The sequence below is a fragment of the Phyllobates terribilis genome, unplaced genomic scaffold (assembly GCF_046119375.1).
Source record: "Phyllobates terribilis strain yellow unplaced genomic scaffold, ASM4611937v1 Scaffold_3__8_contigs__length_932513732, whole genome shotgun sequence".
Lineage (NCBI taxonomy): Eukaryota > Metazoa > Chordata > Amphibia > Anura > Dendrobatidae > Phyllobates > Phyllobates terribilis.
In genome coordinates this window covers 811,666,983-811,681,066 of record NW_027362763.1, presented here as the reverse complement: position 1 = coordinate 811,681,066, position 14,084 = coordinate 811,666,983, and positions in this window count along the sequence as shown.

Below are 14,084 nucleotides of genomic sequence, written 5' to 3'. Positions count from 1 at the left end.
TTTCTCTGATTGTTCCTCACCTGGTTTTGTCTCCCACTCCTGAGGAAAAATATTGACCAAATAATTTTCAGTTTTTTTCTTTTTAGATTCTGTCTCTCACAGTTGGGCCGGTTGTCCATACAGTGGGTATAGAAAGTATTCAGACCCCTTTAAATTTTTCACTCTTTGGTTCATTGCAGCCATTTGGTAAATTCTAAAAAGTTAATTTAGAAAAAAAACAGAAATGTAGATGTAGCACCCTGAGGACTCGGCTGCTACAGGGGTATTACACCTCAACCCAGAGGTGTGGTATTCCACTCCCGGGTAAGGATGGAGTGTGGGACTGAGCTCAGATAGCTGCATACACTACATACATCCCATTTCCGGGGGACAGACCGACGGTACTCCCACCAGTATATGTGCAGGTACGACAGTGTCTGTCCCTGGCTGGAGTGGGAGGGGGGTGGAACATCCCAGTAGTGTAGGGGCAGATAGGGGGAGCAGTCTGGGTAAGGCTAGGAGCTCATTGGGTGCTGGTCACCTGAGCTCACACATAGAGGGAGTATATAAGGTGGGCACCATCTTAGATCAGGGTCAGTCTTCTGTAGAGGGTCAGTCAGTCCTGAGAGAGGTCCAGGAGCGCCTGCAGAGAGAAGAGAGAGAGGAGAAGAGAAGGACCCAGAGGGGGAGAAGAAGGAACCCCAAGAACCCAGTATACAACCAGAAGGGTGAAGGGTTGGCACGCAAGGGAACCGGATCCCAAATTAGTGGAGGAGAGAAACTACCCTCAAGTAAGAACCGGAGGCTGCGACATTATACGTGGAGCAGCCCCTCACCAAGTCCACTAAGAAGGCACACCGAGCATAGGGTCAGGGAAGCCAAAGAAGGTTCACCCAACAGGAGACCCGAGGGAGCCAGACATAAGTGGACCCCTGGTGGGAACGGCCAGTAGAGAGGACAGTCAGAAAGGGAGCTCAGGACCACGCTCCAGAATTGCTTGGGGGTTGGCCGAGTCCAGGACCTGGTGGACGCAGCACGGCTCGGGCGGTCACTCAAGGCCAGAGTGACCAACAGAACAGCAGTAAGTAAAAACCCTGAACTGCACAGCCCGACTCTGAGTCTTCTTACCATCCACACTGCACCACCACTACCACCATCCTCTACACCTGACCCCCTGAGGCTATACCCCTCCCGTTGGGGGTTATACTACCACAGCTGCACATATACCACCAGCCTCAGCGGACCCTGCTGCAGCGGCGGCCTTTTGACCGCAAATCAACGGGTGGCGTAGTCGACACTAAGAACAACTAATAACATCTGTAAAGACTGCCACACACTGAGTTTGACACCCTGGGCACGGACCGGGTCGCCGCCACTCGGAGACTACAACCCCCATCAGATCCGGCTCCGGGTAATCCCCAAACAGCACTGGCCCAGGGGGCGCGTCATAGACATTTTTGCAAATTTATTATAAAAGAAAAACTGGAATATCACATGGTCATAAGTATTCAGACCCTTCACTCAGACACTCATATTTAAGTCACATGCTGTCCATTTCCTTGTGATGCTCCTTAAGATGGTTCTACTCCTTCATTGGAGTCCAGCTGTGTTTAATTAAACTAATAGGACTTGATTTGGAAAGACACACACCTGTCTATAAAAGACCTCACAGCTCACAGTGCATGTCAGACCAAATGAGAATCATGAGCTCGAAGGAACTGCTCAAGGAGCTCAGAGACAGAATTGTGGCAAGGCACAGATATGGCCAAGGTTACAAAAGAATTTCTGCATTACTCAAGGTTCCTAAGAGCACAGTGGCCTCCCTAATCCTTAAATGGAAGAAGTTTGAGACCACCAGACGTCTTCCTAGACCCGGCCATCCAATCGTGGGAAAAGAGTCTTGGTGAGAGAGGTAAAGAAGAACCCCAAGATCACTGTGGCTGAGCTCCAGAGATGTAGTAGGGAGATGGGAGAAAGTTCCACAAAGTCAACTATCACTGCAGTCCTCCACCAGTCGGGCCTTTATGGCAGAGTGGCCCAATGGAAGCCTCTCCTCAGTGCAAGACATATGAAAGCACGCATAGAGTTTGCTCAAAAACCCATGAAGGACTCCCAGACTATGAGAAATAAGATTCTCTGGTCTGATGAGACGAAGATAGAACTTTTGGTGATAATTCTAAGCGGTATATGTGGAAAAAAATAGACACTGCTCATCACCTGCCCAAAACAATCCCAACAGTGAAACATGATGGAGGCAGCATCATGCTATGGGGGTGTTTTTCAGCTGCAGGGACAGGACGACTGGTTGCAATTGAAGGAAACATAAATGCGGCCAAGTACAAAGGTATCCTGGATGAAAACCTCTTCCAGAGTGCTCTGGACCTTAAACTTGGCCAAAGGTTCACCTTCCAACAAGACAATGACCCTAAGCACACAGCTAAAATAACAAAGGAGTGGCTTCAGAACAACTCTGTCACCATTCTTGACAGGTCCAGCCAGAGCCCTGACCTAAACCCAATTAAGCATCTCTGGAGAGACTTGAAAATGTCTGTCCACAAACGTTCACCATCCAACCTGACGGAACTGGAGAGGATCTGCAAGGAAGAATGGCAGAGGATCCCCAAATCCAGGTGTGAAAAACTTGTTGCATCATTCCCAAGAAGACTCATGTCTGTACTAGCTCAAAAGGGTGCTTCTACTCCATACTGAGCAAAGGGTCTGAATACTTATGACAATGTGATATTTCAGTTTTTTCTTTTTTAATAAATTTGCATAAATTTCTACATTTCCATTTTTTTCAGTCAAGATGGGGTGCAGAGTGTACTTTTATGAGAAAAAAATGAACTTTTTAGAATTTACCAAATGGCTGCAATGAAATAAAAAGTGAAAAATTTAAAAGGGTCTGAATACTTTCCGTACCCACTGTATATTTCCAGTACCAGAAAAAACGGTACCGGAGATGTCCGTGTCCCGTGTGTCCGTGTGTGTCACATGTGTAGCAACCGTGTGCCACCAATGTGCCGCATCAGGATCACATGTACCGGATCTCTGTTGAGCTCAAAAGCGGCGTCCTCTCACTCACTGAGCACAGCTCTGGTGCTCACTTGCTGCAGTGGCTCATTCTCCCCGGCTCCTCTGCTGATCGGTTGCATGGATTACAGTGGAGGACACTTAGGACAAGTGAGTATAAGGATTTTTATTTTATTCTTACTTTTACAGGTGGACATGTGGGAGCAGACACTACTAATCTCCTCATTGTCCCTGCTGGTGCTGATCGCAGAGCCGGCAGGGAACCATGATGAGGGCTGCGTTCAACACCAGGGTCTTGGAAACAGCGCTAACTGTACACTGATTTCCAAACACCAGTACGTGACACACAGATGGTATCCATGTACAGCACGTGTTTACACGGACCCATTGACTTGAATGGGTCCGTGTGATCTGTGCTGTTGTCCAAAAACGGACATGTCAGTGTGTGGAGCACATGGACACAAGGTCTGTGGAAACACACTGAAATGTGCACAGACCCATAGATTTAAATGGGTCTGCGTGTGTCTCCGGTAGGTGTGGAAACCACCACACGTACCGGACACACTGACGTGTGAAAGAGCCCTTGAAGTGTACCTATAATAAAAATTACAGATCTCTCCATTCTTTGTAGGTAGGAAAACTGGCAAAATCAGCAGTGTATTAAATACTTATTTTCCCCACTGTATTTGTAGAAATAAATAACATTTATTGCTAAAGAGGTATTACTTTCTTGAAAAGAAATGGCAGGGGATCAGAGTAATGATCAACCCATTTCTACAAATGTATCCTTGAACATTTTAGTTTTAGTAAAGTATTGCCTTATGCATGTGAATATTTTCGACTTGAAGTTGCTAAACATAAATTATAATGTTTTCTTGAAAATTGATATACTGACCCTCAAGGAAACTTAAAATGCACTGCGAATGTAATCTGACTGGAAAGGAAAATACTTATTAATAATATTACTGATGAGCTTATTATGTTCAAATGCATTTTTAACCACTTAATGAGGACTTTTCACCTAATTTTTCATGATGAACTGCAGACACAATGTAATAGGTGCTGCAAAGCAAAATAAAACTGTTAATGATTTTTCTTTTGCTTCTTCGTTGCGTAGATATTAACAATCAAAGTATTCAGTGCTTAAACAGTTAATTTTATTAAGTTCAAGTGGGCATTGCCAGAGAGATTTTATTGGTATGTGTATTTCTTCCTCTTTATGACACTAACCAATCATAAACAGGTGTCACAAAAGCTTAGAACAGGCTCAATGTGAGACTTGTAAAGACTAGTGATAAGCGAGCACTAAAATTCTAGGGTACTCATTGCTCGGGTTGAGCAAATTGGAATGCTCGATTGCTCAGTCCGAATAGCGAGCCCAATGTAAGTATAATAATATATAATATATAATAATAATTTTTATTTATATAGCGCCAACATATTCCGCAGCACTTTACAATTAGGCGGGGACATGTACAGACAATAAATTCAATACAAGTTAAGACAGTTTAAACAGTTATATTAACAGTGAGGTACCTGCTCGCAAGCTTACAATCTACAAGGAAATGGGGGGATACAATAGGTGAAAAGTGCTTGTTATTTGAGGTCTGGCAATTATAATAAATAGGGATTTTCATATAAAGCTGCATGATCCGGATGTTTAAGTGCAATAGTCAAGTATCGAGTGTAGTTATCGTGTGCATGGAGGGTGTGGAGACAGATGAATAGTAGGGAGCAGATTATGAATAATACTTAGAAGGAGGGAACAGGGGAAAGTTAGTTTACTGAGTAGTTGAGGTGGTAGGCTTGTTTAAAGAGATGGGTTTTTAAAGCGCGCTTGAAGACGTGGGGCTAGGGACCAGTCGTATCGTCTGGGGTAGTGCATTCCGGAGAACTGTCGCAGCACGAGAGACAGAGGTGCGATGTTCGTATTATGGGGGATGTTAGTCTTAGGTCATTTGTAGAACAGAGGGCATGTGTAGGGTGATAGACAGAGATGAGAGAGGAGATATAAGGCAGTGCAGAACTGTGGAGAGCTTTGTGGGTGAGAGCGATGAGTTTATATTGGACCCTGTAGCGAATGGGTAACCAGTGTAATGACTGGCATCCTTGAAGCAGCTGGACATAAATATGACCCTGGCTGCTGCATTCAAGACAGATTGGAGAGGAGAAAGTTTGGTAAGAGGGAGACCGATCAGAAGAGAGTTGCAGTAGTCCAGACGAGAGTGAATAAGAACAACAGTAATAGTTTTAGCAGTTTCAAAGGTGAGAAAAGGTCAGATTCTGGAGATGTTTTTAAGATGCAGCTGACAAGAGCGAGTGAGTGATCACATATAGGGAATAAAAGAAAGTTTAATGTCGAATATGACCCCAAGGCAGCGAGCATGCTGCTTGGGAGTTATGGTTGAACCCTCCAAGGTAATTTTGATGTTAGATAGAGTTAGGTTAGTAGAGGGGAGAAACACAAGAAATTCAGCTTTGGAGAGATTCAGTTTAAAATAGAGGGAGGACATTGTTATGATCTCCAACATGAACTAAGGAAAGATAGGGGAAAGCTGTCCCTACAGTAAGACTAAGCTGAATCCCTACGATGTAGCGGGCTGCCTGTTCCTAGTGAACAAACCCGCCTTAGTCCTTGACTAGTCTGAACGAAGACCTATAGAATTAATGGAGGGGTCCCTAAAAGAACTAAGGACTTGGACAAAAATGGGACACCTCCTAAGCAGAAGTTGTTGCAGAACACAAAAAGACAAACTGACAAAAATGCACTAAAGGTCCCAGAAGACCAAGCGAACTTGACAGAGAAAGGCACCGAAGCACCAGATTAGAGAAACAGTCAAACACTGAAGTCCAGCACAGCCAGAAGGGCGGAGCTGGAATATAAAGGCAGATGGTCACATGACCGCAAAACACAAGATAATAAAAACAAACAGGAGGGTTCTAACAGTATCCCCTCTTTTATGAGGATCCTCCGGATCCTCCAGGCCCAGGCCTATCTGGAAACCTCCTGTGGAAAGCTTTAATAAGCCTAGGAGCAGAGACATCATCCGTCCTTACCCAGGAGTTGTCTTTGGCACCGAAACCCTTCCAGGAGACAAGATACTGTAATCTCCCTCTATGCCATCTAGAATTCAAGATACGAGAAATTTCATATTCGCCGTCTTCCACCACAGGAGGAACTGTGACAGTGGCGTCCCTATCAGATACGTCAGCCTTTTTCAACAAGGAAACATGAAACACAGGATTAATCTTCCAGGAAGTAGGGACATCCAACCTATCAGCAGACGGGTTAACAACCTGAAGCACTTTAAATGGACCCACAAACTTAAAACCCAGTTTTTTAGAGGGAATCCTCAACCGCAGGTTCTTCGAGGACAACCAAACCATGCCACCCACAGTAAACAAAACCTCTTTACGTTTCCTGCCAAAATACTTCTTGGACTTCTTGTTAGCCTCTTGAAGGTTGCAACGTACATTAGTCCAAACTCTCTCCAAATCACCGGAAAAATTCTCCTTCTCCGGCACCGCCGACCCCAATTTGGAGAACGAACCCAAAGACGAATGTCTCCCAGTACAAAAAAAAAAGGAGAACACCCAGCAGAGGAGGATGTATGATTCTTAAGAGCAAATTATGCGAGAGGCAGAAACTCAGACCACACCTCTTGATTGTCCGCCACAAAACCACGCAAAAACTGTTCAACATCCTGGTTCTTTCTTTCAGTCTGTCCATTAGACTCAGGATGATAACCAGACAAAAATGACTAATGGACTCCCAACCTGTCACAAAAAGCACGGCAAAAGCGAGCCACAAACTGAGGTCCTCTATCAGAAACAATATCCGTGGGAACGCCATGGAGCTTGACAATCTCCTTAACAAACGCCTTAGCGAGTGTCTTGGGCAGGGCAACTTAATGAATGGAACCAAATGACACATCTTACTAAAATGGTCCACGACCACCCAGATGACAGTAAAACCCTCGAACACAGGAAGATGAGTAATAAAATCCATTGTGAGATGCATCCAAGGCGCACTAGAAACCTCCAGAGGGCAAAGCAACCCCACAGCAGGAGTATGTGAAGCCTTTGACCTAGCACACACAGTACACTGACGCACCCACTTGATGACTTCCTTCTGCCATACAGGCCACCAAAAACTGCGACTGATAAGTCTCTTAGTCTCCGAAATTCCTGGATGACCTGCCAACCGAGACTCATGACACTCCACAAACAAATCTCTCCTAAAGACTCTAAGCACGAACAACCTCCCATGTGGAGTGTCAAATGGAGCATCATCTTGAGCTTTCAGAATCCCATTCTCCAAAACGGAGTCCAAAGCCGCCACCACAACTCCTTTCTGTAAAATGTTCTCCTTCTCCTCGGCACTGACCGTAGGAGAGAAGCTGCGAGATAAAGCATCGGCTTTAACATTCTTAGCACCAGGGATATAGGTAGCAGAAAAATGAAACCGAGAAAAAAAAAAGTGCCCACCTAGCTTGACGGGCATTCAAGCGCTTGGCAGCATCCAGATAGATCAAATTCTTATGATCTATGAAAACCTGAATAGGAAATCTAGCGCCTTCCAAAAAATGATGCCAATGTTTAAACACGAGTTTAATAGCCAGCAACTCCCGATTTCCAACATTATAATTCAGTTCGGTTTCCGAAATTTTTTTCGAAAAGAAGGCACAAGGATGTACTCCACCCTTGTTCTCTTGAGACAAAACTGCTCCAACCCCACCGATGAAGCATTGACCTCGACCAAAAAAGGCTTGGTCTCATCAGGCTGCATAAGGATAGGGGCAGAACTGAACCTCTCTTTGAGATACTCAAACGCTTCAATGGCCTCAGTAGTCCACTGGGCCGTATTCGCACCTTTCCTGGTGAGATCGGTTAGAGGTTTAACAATTACAGAAAAATTCTTAATGAATTTCCTGTAATAAATGGCAAAACCCAAAAATCTCTGTATAGATTTCAAACCAATAAGCCTAGGCCATTCCTAAACAGCCTGAATCTTCACAGGGTCCATCTCATAGCCCTCACTGAAGACAATGCAGCCCAAAAAACTAATTTTCTGCACAGCGAACTCACATTTCTCAGGCTTAGCAAAGAGTGAATTATCACTCAATAACTGCAAAACTTCACGTACACTCTGCCAATGGGACTCTAGATCTGGTGAATAAATCAAAATGTCATCCAAATACACAACCACATTCTTACGAATCAAAGGTCTCAGGATGTCATTAATAAGGTTCTGAAAAAATGCAGGTGCATTGGTAAGACCAAAAGGCATCACCAGATTCTCAAAATGACCTACCGGAGTGTTACAAGCAGTTTTCCATTCATCACCCTCCTTCACTGGTAACAAACTGTATGCCCCCCGGAGATCAATTTTGGAGAACCACTTGGCTCCCACTAACTGGTTAAACAAGTCAGGAATTAACGGCAATGGGTAGGAATTGCGTATGATAATCTTATTAATTTCACGAAAATCCAGACATGGACGTAAACCGCGTCCTTTTTTTAAACAAAGAAGAACCCAACTGCCACAGGAGACTTAGAAGGTCTAATGTGACCAGCAGCCAGGCTAGTCTGTATGTACTCCTCCAAGGTCTTTCTTTCAGGGATAGTCAGATTAAACAAGCGACTTTTGGGAAGAGTAGCACCCGGAACAAACTCAATGGCGCAATCATAATCCCTATGAGGAGGTAAAACTTGCGACTCCTCCTCCGAAAAAACCCTCCAAAAATCTTGAATAGTTACCAGTAATTCCCCTTTTTGCACAGCCGCAATGTGACCATTACAACATTTATCATAGCACTTCGGACTCCAAGACTTAATCACATTAGTAGACCAATCCAATAAAGGATTGTGCAGTTTTAACCAAAGCAATCCTAGAACAACTGGAGAGGGCAAATTATCCAAAACAACTAAGTCCAAAATTTCTTGGTGAACTCCATTGATAGTGAGGGGAAATGCAACAGTCTTGTGAGTAATACATTTCAAAGGAGTATTATCAATTGCAGCCACAGAAATAGGTGATGACAAAGGTTTGGATTTCAATTTAAGGTTTTCCAAAAACCCTTTATCAATCACATTAAGTGTTGAACCACAATCCACAAATACCTGAAATTCAATCAAATCTCCCTACAAAGTAGTACTCCCAGAAAGAAATACTCCTGCAGAGCGTAAACAAGCTATACGAGCGTAACTGACCTTTTTTTTTCTTTACTTAAACGACGCCCACAATACTTAATCAAATGGTCAGCTTTACCACAATAAAGTCACAATCCCTCGGCGAACCTCCGGTTTCTTTCCTGAGAGCGGAGTGACATCCCCCCAACCTCCATCGGTTCCCCGTCGTCAGATCAGACTTTCTGGGGACTAGGAACTGACATTACAGGAATCTTTACCTCATTGAGCCTGCACCTCAGTTTACTGTCTATATGAACAGCTTACTGCATAGAATCCTGCAGAGTCTCAGGTGCAGGGAATGCAATTAGCAAATCCTTAACCCTTTCACTCAGACCAGCAAGAAATAAACATCTCAGCGCAGGATCATTCCACTTAACTTCTGAAGCCCATCTCCTGAAGTGTGTGCAATAATTTTCAACATCATCTGACCCCTGATTCAAACGTCTAAGTTCTGATTCAGCAGATGAGATTCGATCAGGATCGTCATATAATAGCCCCATAGCAGAAAATAATTCTTCAACAGACCTTAAACACGGATCATTAGGTTGGAGAGAAAAGGCCCACCCCTGTGGTTCATTGCGCAAAAATGACATAATAAAACCAATGCGCTGTGATTCATTCCCAGAAGATCTTGGTCTCAAACGAAAATATAACAAGCAAGCATTTTTAAAGGAAAAAAAATCTTGCTGTTTACCATTAAAAACATCAGGCAGTCCTACCTTGGGTTCGACAAAATGCGCTCCAGAACAGCTACTCACGTGTTGCTGAAACTCGGCCACCTCCAGAGACAATCTCTGCAGGCGTTGAGCCAAATCCTGTACGGAAACCATACTGATCCCCGAATTTCTTTCCTTTTAGTTTTTTGGGCTGGACTTACTGTTATGATCTGCAACATGAACTAAGGAAAGGTAGGGGAAAGCTGTCCCTACAGTAAGACTAAGCTGAATCCCTACGATATAGCGGGCTGCCTGTTCCTAGTGAACATACCCGCCTTAGTCCTCGGCTAGTCTGAGCAAAGACCTATAGAATTAAGGGAGGGGTCCCTAAAAGAACTAAGGACTTGGACAAAAATGGGACACCTCCTAAACAGAAGTTTTTGCAGAACACAAAAAGACAAACTGACAAAAATGCACTAAAGGTCCCAGAGGACCAAGCAAACTTGACAGAGAAATGCACCGAAGCACCAGGCTAGAGAAACAGTCAAACACTGAAGTCCAGCACAGCCAGAAGGGCGAAGCAAGAATATAAAGGCAGATGGTAAAGTGACCGCAAAACACAAGATAGAAAAAACAAACAGAAGGGTTCTAACAGACATGATGTTAGAGACAGCAGACAAACAATCCTTGGTATTTTGTATTAGGGTAGGGGTGATGTCAGGGGAAGAAGTGTATAATTGGGTGTCATCAGCATAGAGATGATACTGGAACCCAAATGTGCTGATTGTTTGTCCAATAGGGGCAGTGTATAGAGAGAAGAGGAGGGGCCTAGGACTGAGCCCTGTGGAAACCCCATAATAAGGGGACAAGGAGAGGAAGAGGAGCTGGCAAAAGATACAGTGAAGGAGCGGTCAGAGAGGTAAGAGAAGAATCAGGAGAGAACGGTTTCCTTGAGGCCTATAGAGCGGAGCATAGTGAGAAGGAGCTGGTGATCCACAGTGTCAAATGTGGCAGAGAGATCCAGGAGAATCAGCAGGGAGCAGTAACTTTTGGATTTAGCTGTTAGTAGATCATTAGAGACTCTATTGAGGGCAGTTTCAGTGGAGTGTAAAGAGCAGAAACCAGATTGTAGAGGGTCGAGAAGAGAGTTATCTGAGAGATAGCAGATTAGACGGGAGTGGACCAAGCATTCCAGGAGTTTAGAGATGAAAAGAAGATTAGAGACTGGTCTGTAGTTAGCAGTGCAGTTCTGGTCCAGGGATGCCTTTTTAAGTAAAGGGGTTATGATGGCATGTTTAAATGAGAAGGGAAAGACACCTGAAGAAAGAGAGAGGTTAAATATTTTAGTCAGGTGAGTGGTGACCACCGGTGAGTGAGACTGCAGGAGATGTGAAGGAATGGGGTCACTGTTGCAGGTTGTAGGCCGAGAAGAAGAGAGAAGCTGGGTAACTTCTTCTGTAGCAGGCTCAAAGATGGCTAGTGAGCTTGAAAAGCGGCAGGGAAGGGAATCCAGGCACTGGGGAGATTTGGTTGAGATGTCCTGATGGATGTGGTTGATTTTTTCTAGGAAATAAGTGGCCAGATCCTCACCGCTGAGGTTGGTGATGGGTGCCTGTGCTTTAGGGCTCAGGATGAAGTTTAAGGTTTCAAAAAGTCGTTTTGGATTGTTGGATAGTGAAGTCATGAGGGTGATGAAGTAGGATTGTTTTACAAGATGAAGGGCAGAGTTATAGGTTTTGAGCATAAACTTATAGTGGATGAAATCCTCTGCTAAACGAGATTTTCTCCACTGATGCTCAGCACACCTTGAGCAACGCTGAAGAAAACATGTTTGCATTGTGTGCCAGGGCTGCCGTTGTCTGTGTAGAGTCTTTCTGCGTGTAGAAGGTGCTGCTTCATCTAGGGCACTCTTCAGTGTATTATTGTAGAGTGACAATGGTAAGTCTGGACAGGAGAGGGAGGAGATGGGGGCTAAAGATGTGTGGAGATTGTCCATAAGCTGCTGGGTGTTAATGGTACATGTATTCCTATAAGTGTGGTAAGGGGGGTGTCCCGGGTGAGGAGACAATTCTTGACAGAGAAGGAAAGAAGGTTGTTGTCCGGGTAGCGGGTGAAGGGAGTTAGTAAAGTCATGCAGCAAGCAGAGACGCGAGAAATCCTGGTCCAGAGTATTCCAGTCGAGGAGGTTAGAGAAAGTAGATGAAAGGCAGATTGGGAGAGGGGATCATTGATGGGGACGTTAAAGTCTCACATGATGAGGGTGGGGATGTCACAGGATAGAAAGTGAGGAAGTCAGGTGGCAAACTGATCCAGGAACTGGCAGGAGGAGCCTGAAGGGCGATACACAACTGCCACTCTCAGGGAGAAGGGTTTAAAGAGTCTGATGGTGTGGAAGTCAAAGGAAGGAAACATAAGTGAGGGAACTGGGGGATGACCTGAAAAGCACATTGTGATGAAAGGAGCAAACCAATACCTCCATCCTGTCTGTTCTCAGGTCTGGTGGTATGTGAAAATTTCACCCCACCAAACGAGAGAGCAGCAGCGGCGGTGGTGTCTGACTGCTGGATCCAGGTTTCTGTAATAGCCAGAAGGTTAAGGGAATTAGAGAGGAAAAAATTGTGAATGTAAGATAGTTTGTTACACACAGACCATGCGTTTCAGAGAGCACAATGGAAGGCGATAGGAGAGGGCATGCGCTGAATGTTGATAAGATTAGCAGGGTTTCTATATGCAGCTTGAGGAGAGTAATGTATGCTAGTGGAGGGAGGACCAGGGTTGGGGGAGATGTGACTAGTGAAAGGAGAAAAAAAAAGAGAAGGTGGTGCAATGATTTGTATGAACATTTTGAGTGCTGTATGGAGGTAGTGGATGGTTTGGAGTAGGTAGAGCCTCAGAGTTATACATGGGAGAGGGGAGAAAGAAGAGGTGGATATGGAGAGAGTGCACATAATGTGTTAAAGGGCAGGCGAGCTGTGAGAAAGCAGAAGTTAAAATAAATAAGAAGCAGATTGATATGACCAATGAATAGAGATGAGCGTTGTTCTACTCGAACTGTTCGCCAATCTCAAATTCGAGCTGTTTTGGGCGGTGTTCGAGCCGTTCGGCGAACACGAACGATTTGAGAAAAATTCGGCTGTTCGAGGTTATGTTCGATAACTGTTCGTGCACCAAAATCATAACTGGATTTTTTCTCAGTAATGATGAAAATTAATGTTAATACGCAGTTTGAGTGTACAGCGGGGTGGGGGGAGGGGCAGGGGATGGATCTCTGCAGGAATAATGAAGATCTCCATTTTTTTTTCTCTTTCCCGCATTTACATTGGGGAGGTGCAATCTGTTAGCCTATCAGCAGCGCACACACGGAGCGAAGTGCTTTTTTTCACACAAGCAAGGGCATGTGTCATTGGCAGTGTATGTCACATGTCCTTGCCCTATAAGACCAAGCCATTTTCCCCGTCGCCACCATTTTCTCACTGCTGCAGCTGCGTGTTAGACGGCACCGCTGTTGCTGTGTGCGCTATACCTTGTTAATTTCAAGCCAATTTTCGCACAAATCTACAGATAGCTTGGGAGTAGGGAATAGTTGTGATTGCAGTCCTTTTAAGGACTAGGTTACAGCATTTCCTACGACTTTTATCAGGCAGGTCTGTGCTCTTAAATAGATAGGTTGTGGGAGTAAAGACTAATTGTAATTGGAGTCCTTTTCAGGACTAGGTTACATCAGTTCCTATCAGTTTTTGCCAGGCAGGTCTGTGCCAGTGCTGTGCAAGTTTTTTTCACAACATTTGGCTGAATCTAGCAAAGCTAATCCTTTTTGGCCTATTGCAGAGTGTGTTAGTCAGTGGAGTAGCCTATCTGTGTTGCAAGATATACCACCTGTGTATAGAATACCAATTTTTTTACTGCACCTAGTGAAGTAAAATCTTTTGGGCATAGCATCATTCTATTAGTCCATCTATACTGACCTCCATCAGGTTGCAAATTGAATATAATTTTTTTCTGCATCTAGCTCTGAAAAAATATTTGGGCTTCTAGCAGTGTGTGGGACTTTCTCTATTAGTCCATCAATACTGACCTCCATCAGGTTGCAAACTGAATATATTTTTTTCTGCATCTAGCTCTGAAAAAATATTGGGCTTGTAGCTGTGTGTGGGACTTGTTCTATTAATCCATCTACACAGACCTCCATCAGGTTGCAAACTGAATATAATTTTTTTCTGCATCTAC